The sequence below is a fragment of the Pogoniulus pusillus genome, chromosome 40 (assembly GCF_015220805.1).
Source record: "Pogoniulus pusillus isolate bPogPus1 chromosome 40, bPogPus1.pri, whole genome shotgun sequence".
Classification (NCBI taxonomy): Eukaryota; Metazoa; Chordata; class Aves; order Piciformes; family Lybiidae; genus Pogoniulus; species Pogoniulus pusillus.
Genome location: NC_087303.1, coordinates 4,399,696 through 4,406,331, shown reverse-complemented (window position 1 = coordinate 4,406,331; position 6,636 = coordinate 4,399,696).

Genomic DNA, 6,636 nt, shown 5'->3' with positions numbered 1-6,636 from the left:
ATGTTGTGCACCTGGGCCATACAGCCTCATGTCTGAATGTTCATAATCCTTCTTTTCCTTGGGGTGAACCATGTGGTAAGAGAATCAGCCCATTGAAGTAAGCTGCCCACTGATGAGGGCAATTATCTGGTCTGGTAATGCAATAATCCCTGTACATATAAATAACAAATCACTGCAGTGATTTATTGCTGCTGAGTTTCCTACTTAAGGATGCCCACTGTTAAAAATCCATAACAGGGGGAGGCTAATGCTTTTGGTGGCCTTTTCTCTTCTCCTTCCCTTACTTGGGAGGGAAAACTCACCCTGAAAATGAAAACTGCTGTGATTTGTTTTCCAGTTATTCTTGTGCCAAAGCACTGCAGAAATGCTGCCATCCATGCAAAGGTCTTGCTCTGCAGCTGCTGAGTGCTCCCGGTGAGCAGTCTGACTGCACAGCTCTCTGGGGTTTGGTTTGGTTTTCCTGGTTTCACAGTATCACCAAGGTTGGAAGAGACCTCACAGATCATCAAGTCCAACCCTTTAGCACAGAGCTCAAGGCCAGACCATGGCACCAAGTGCCACGTCCAGTCCTGCCTTGAACAGCTCCAGGGACGGCGACTCCACCACCTCCCCGGGCAGCCCATTCCAGTGTCCAATGACTCTCTCAGGGAAGAACTTTCTCCTCACCTCCAGCCTAAATTTCCCCTGGTGTAGCTTGAGGCTGTGTCCTCTTGTTCTGGAGCTGGCCACCTGAGAGAAGAGAGCAACCTCCTCCTGGCCACAACCTCCCCTCAGGTAGTTGCAGACAGCAATAAGGTCTGCCCTGAGCCTCCTCTTCTCCAGGCTAACCAATCCCAGCTCCCTCAGCCTCTCCTCGTAGGGCTGTGCTCAAGGCCTCTCCCCAGCCTCGTTGCCCTTCTCTGGACACACTCAAGCATCTCAATGTCCCTCCTAAACTGGGGAGCCCAGAACTGAACACAGTACTCAAGGTGTGGTCTAAGCAGTGCAGAGTACAGGGGCAGAATGACCTCCCTGCTCCTGCTGGCCACACCATTCCTGATGCAGGCCAGGATGCCACTGGCTCTCTTGGCCACCTGGGCACACTGCTGGCTCATGTTCAGGTGGGTACCAATCAGCACCCCCAGATCCCTTTCTGTCTGGCTGCTCTCAGCCACTCTGACCCCAGCCTGTATCTCTGCATGGGGTTGCTATGGCCAAAGTGCAGCACCCTGCACTTGGAACTATTGAAGCCATCCCCTTGGACTCTGCCCACCTGTCCAGGCAGTCAAGGTCCTGCTGCAGAGCCCTTCTGCCCTCCAACCCAGCCACATCTGCCCCCAGGTTAGTGTCATCTGCAGACTTGCTGATGACTGACTCGGTGCCCTCATCCAGATCATCTATGAAGATGTTAAAGAGGATGGGGCCCAGCACTGATCCTTGAGGGACACCACTAGTGGTTTAATGCTGTCATCATTAGTTTGATCAGAGGAAGGACCAGGACTGATAGATTCATCTGCTTCAACATTCTCTCAAGGAAAAGGAAAAACAAAGGAGTATCTGGCTAATACAGAATGAATCACAGAATGCTTTGGGTTGGAAGGGACCTTCTGAGGTCATCCAGCCCAACCCTCCAGCAATCAGCAGGGACATCTGCAACTAGAGCAGGTTGCTCACAGCCCCAAACAACCTGATCTGGAATGGTTCCAGGCATCTCCCAGCTCAGTGTGGGGGGAAAAAAAAATTCTCAACAGCACAAAAATGAAGTGACAGAGCAGTCTGTGTCCTCCACTGATACTTGGCATAGTGGGATAAGAAGGGGAAAGGGAGCAGTGGCACAGTGTGTACCAGCCAGGCACAGCGCTTGCTGTCAGCATGGCCTCTGAAGCTGAACTGTTCTTTGCCAGGATCTGAAGCAGCATCCTACCAGTTGTAATAGGTATAAAGACACCTTCTGCTTCTGACTTGTTAAACCTTCCCCAGGAGCTACTTGACCAGCCCAGATAACACAGGGCTGGATATTCAGTGCCAGGCAAAACCTCTGTTTGACACAGAGTGCACTGAGCAATTGCAGGGCACAGTCTGCCTGCATTTGTGTGGCTCTGGAACCAGAATTAAGCTTCAGATGAAGTTATTAGAAGTGAAAAACTTCTTCCACTAAGGATCAGGAAGCTAAACTATTGCTCAACTCATGAAGTGGACAAATTCTCACAGTTTTGGGTCATAAGATATAGACAGATGATGTCTATATATACTCACATATCCTGTGATGTGCCAGGCAGGGTTGATCTCTTCTGCCAGGCACCCAGGGACAGGACAAGAGGACACAGCCTCAAACTGTACCAGGGCAGTTTCAGGATGGATGTTAGAAAGAAGTTCTCCACAGTAAGAGAGACTGGCACTGGGACAGGCTGCCTGGGGAGATGGTGGAGTCCCAATCCCTGGAAGTGTTTAAGAGGAGGCACTTAGTGCCAGGGTTCAGTTAAATAGAAAGTGTTAGGTGCTAGGTTGAACTCGATGATCTCAAAGGTCTTTTCCACCCTGGCTAATTCTGTGGTGCTGTGATGTATAGTTTGTCTGGCCTCTGGATCTTGGCTGGGGCTTGTAGTACTGCTCCCAAAAGAAGTGAATCAAAGAAACTCCACATTTTTCTCGCTGGGTCTTTATTTGAATGCGTGCTACAAAGTTTGCCCTTGCAGGTTTAGTTAGTAAGCTGGCTTGGTCAGAACCAAGCTTTTTCTGATGTTAATGGAAACACTGAAGTCTCCTGAAAGCCTTCAAACAAATGCTAATTCCTGCAGCCCTTATTTACTCTGTCAGGGACTGTGTTCTCAGAGCTAGGCTGCAAGTCCTTTACAGATCTGCACTTGTTTGCAGAGTGAATAACCACGATGAAGTCAGTGGTAACAGTTCTGTTACAGAATCACAGAATGGTTGGTAGGGGTTGGAAGGGACCTCTGGACATGGCATCAACCCCAACCCTCCTGTCAAGACAGGTTCTCCTAGAGAATATCACACAGAAGCATGTCCAGTTGGGGGTTGAATGTCTCCAGAGATGGAGACTCCACCAGCTCTCTGGGCAGCCCATTCCAGGCCTCTGTCACCCTTCTATTAAAGAAGTTCCCCCTCATGTTCAGGTGGAGCTACTCATGCTCAAGTTTTGCCTGTTGCCTCCTTGTCCTCCTGCTCAACCCACTGAAAAAAAGCCTGGCCCCATTTTCCTATCACCCAACCTTGAAGTATTGATCAGCATTGATGAGATCCCTCTCAGGCTGCTCTTTTCCAGACTAAAAAGCCCAAATTCTCTCAGTCTTTCTTCACATGAGAGAGGCTCCAGTCCCCTCCTCATCCTCACAGCCTTTTTCTGTACCTTCTCCAAAACATAAGCAACAGATTCAGAGACTTGGCCATAAATATTGCAGTGTGCACCTGCCTGAGGGAGCAGACTTGCCTGCCACAGGAGCTCTCCTCAGTGACATGCTGCAGACAGACTCTGCACTGTGCTGTCCCTATCAAGAGCCCCTGCACTGCTCAGCTTTCCCTCCTCCTCCTCCTTAGGCTTTTAAATTATTGACAGCAAGAGAGCAGCTGCAAACAGATCCACATATTTCAGCAGAGCAATATCACCTTCTAGCATTCTCTCTGGGTGTTTCTTTTACTCCTTTAGCTTGCCTGGGTGTAGTTGGTTTAAAGTCCTTTATTAAGATGTAACAAGTCCAATAGATGGACTCTGCAAAGAGCTCTGCAAGTCAACAGATGATTTAACTGCCATCTTTACTTCATCTTGGCTCTCAAAATCCTAATGTGATCCCTCTGCCTCTTACATAATCACCAGAAATAAAGACCAGCATTCAGAATTTAGCTGAGAATCATTCTGATGATGCATGAAGCAGAAGAGGCTCCAGATGCTCTCTTGAATAGCTATCACTGCTTAGTAAGCAATTAGGAGTAGTCATAGCCTTTTACTGTATTTAAACAGCAAGTGGGCTACTGGGGCCTCATCCTTAGGAAGGTTTGTAAGTGCTGCTGCAATGTAAATAACATTTTGAGGCCAGGAGCAGGAGTTCTGGTTGTGATGGTGCTGATTGGAATACCTGTGAGAAGCACTGAAATTTGATTAAGCCCTGGATAAAAGAAAGGCAGCTCTGAACAGGCTCACAGAGTGTCAGGGGCTGGAAAGGGCCTCCAAAGCTCATCCAGTCCAACTCCCCTGCCAAAACAGGATCACCTGGAGCAGATCACACAGGAACACATGCAGGCAGGAATATCTCCAGGGAGGGAGACTGCACAACCCCCTAGGCAGCCTGTTCCAGTGCTCTGTCACCCTCACAGGTTACAAATGCCAAGATGCTGATGGAAGGGTGGCTGTGTGGTTTCCTCTTGCCTGTTACATGTGCTGCAATACAGAATCAGACTGTTAGGGGTTGGAAGGGACCTCCAGAGATCATTCAGTCCAACTCCCCTGCCAAAGCAGGATCACCCAGAGCAGGTCACACAGAAAGGCATCCAGATGGGTTTTGAAAGTCTCTAGAGAAGGAGACTCCACAACCTCTCTGGGCAGCCTGCTCCAAGCCTCCTGCCCCCTCACACCAAAGAATTTTCTCTTCACGTTTAGGTGGCACCTTCTGGGTTCCAGTTTATACCCATTGTTCCTTGTCCTGTCTCTGGGCACCACCACAAAGAGCCTGGCACCTTCACCTTGACCCCTACCCCTCAGCTATTTATAGATGTTGATCAGGTCCCCTCTCAGCCTTCCCTTCTCCAGCCTAAGTAGCCTCATGGCTCTCAGCTTTTCTTCACAGCAGAGATGTTTCATCCTTCTGTAGCTCTCCAATGGACTCTCTCTAGTAGATCCCTGACTCTCTTGAAATGAGAAGCCCCAAACTGGATGCATTGTTTTGGTTGGAAGAGGCTTTAGATAGCAAACCAAAAGTGGCATAATTCAGAAATAGCCATCTTGAAGGAACTGCTCTCAGACTTAGAACAAGTTGTACTGTACACAGAGGAGCAGTAGAGGAGGTGGAAGGTAGAAGGCAAAGGGAACAAGGAGTGAGAAACTGCTGACAATGTAGAACCAAAGCACAGCTTTATCTCACTTCCAAACCTTCTGAGCTACTCTGGAGATTTCCATTTGTTCTGGGGGGTAATTTCTCAACCTACCACACACTGCAGTGTCCAGAGAAAGGCAATGAAGCTGATGAGGGGCCTGGAGCATAGCCCTGTGAAGAGAGGCTGGGGGTGTGCAGCCTGCAGAAGAGGAGGCTCAGGGCAGAGCTCATTGCTGTCTACAGCTCCCTGAAGGGAGGTTGTAGCCAGGTGGGGTTGGACTCTTCTCCCAGACATCCCATCACAAGGGGACACAGACTCAAGCTGTGCCAGGGTAGGTCTAGACTGGATGTTAGGAGGAAGTTGTTGGCAGAGAGAGTGATTGGCATTGGAATGGGCTGCCCAGGGAGGTGGTGGAGTCACCATCCCTGGAGGTGTTGAAGCCAAGCCTGGCTGGGGCACTTAGTGACATTGTCTGGTTGACTGGATAGCACTGAGTGCTAGGTTGGACTGGGTGATCTTGGAGGTCTCTTCCAACCTGGTTGATTCTATGATTCTACTTGAGGTGCTGAACCAACTTCATCTGGCAGCTCCCTCACACACTGAGCATTGCTGTGGACTTTCTGCCTTGCCTGTGCCTCATCTCCCAGCAGATGAAAGCCTGTGCACTGAGTGAGGACATTTGTGTTCCTAGAATTGATCCTATGCAAAGGGAAGGCTGCCTGTGCTGTGCTGGGGGTGGCAAATTAAAGCTTTGTCTTCCTAATTCTAAACCTTGTCGTTGCAAAATTGCTCGCTGCTTAAATAAGCTCAGGCTGCTCATTAGCAGGAAATTAGCAGCGTCGAGATCTGATGGAGAATTAGCTTCATGGGCAGGAGCCTGATCACAGCAATCTTCAGCAGTGTAAGATGCTGGCAGAATGCAGAATGCACCATGGGCAGAATCTGTGCTCGTTTCTGAGCAGTCTCTAGGCCCTGACGATTCACTGAGTCCTTAGTGAAACAAGGAAGGAAGCTGCTCTAGGATTAGCATGCTGGCAGGTGTCTTCAGCCTCACCACGGGCAGGTAGGGAGCAAGGTAGGAGATCAGAGCCATAAAGACCACTTGAGGATGGACTGAGCTGCCTTTTGGTAAGCTTACTTAGACTACAGCATCACAGCTTTATGGGGTAGTTCACAGATGGCATTGGGGTGGAAGGGACCCTCAAAGGTCATCTTGTTCAGACCCACTGCTCTCAGCAGGGACACCTCCAACTAGATCAAGTTGCTCAGGCTCTCATCAAGTTTGACCTTGAATCTCACTAGGGATGGGGCCTCAAACACATCCCTGGGTAACCTGTTCCAGTATTTCACCACTCTCACTGTGCAGAGCTCCTTCTGATGTCCAGCCTAAATCTCCCCTGCTCCAGTTCCAAACCATTGTCCCTTGTCCTATCCCCACAGGCCCTTCTGAACAACCCCTCCCCAGCCTTCCTGTAGATCACCTTCAGATACTGAATTACAGCTCTGAGGTCTCTCTGGAGCCTTCTCTTCTCCAGGCTGAGCAGTCCCAACTCTTTCAGCCTTTCTTCATGGCAGAGGTTCTTCTCTCTTTCATTTTCACTCACTTTCCAC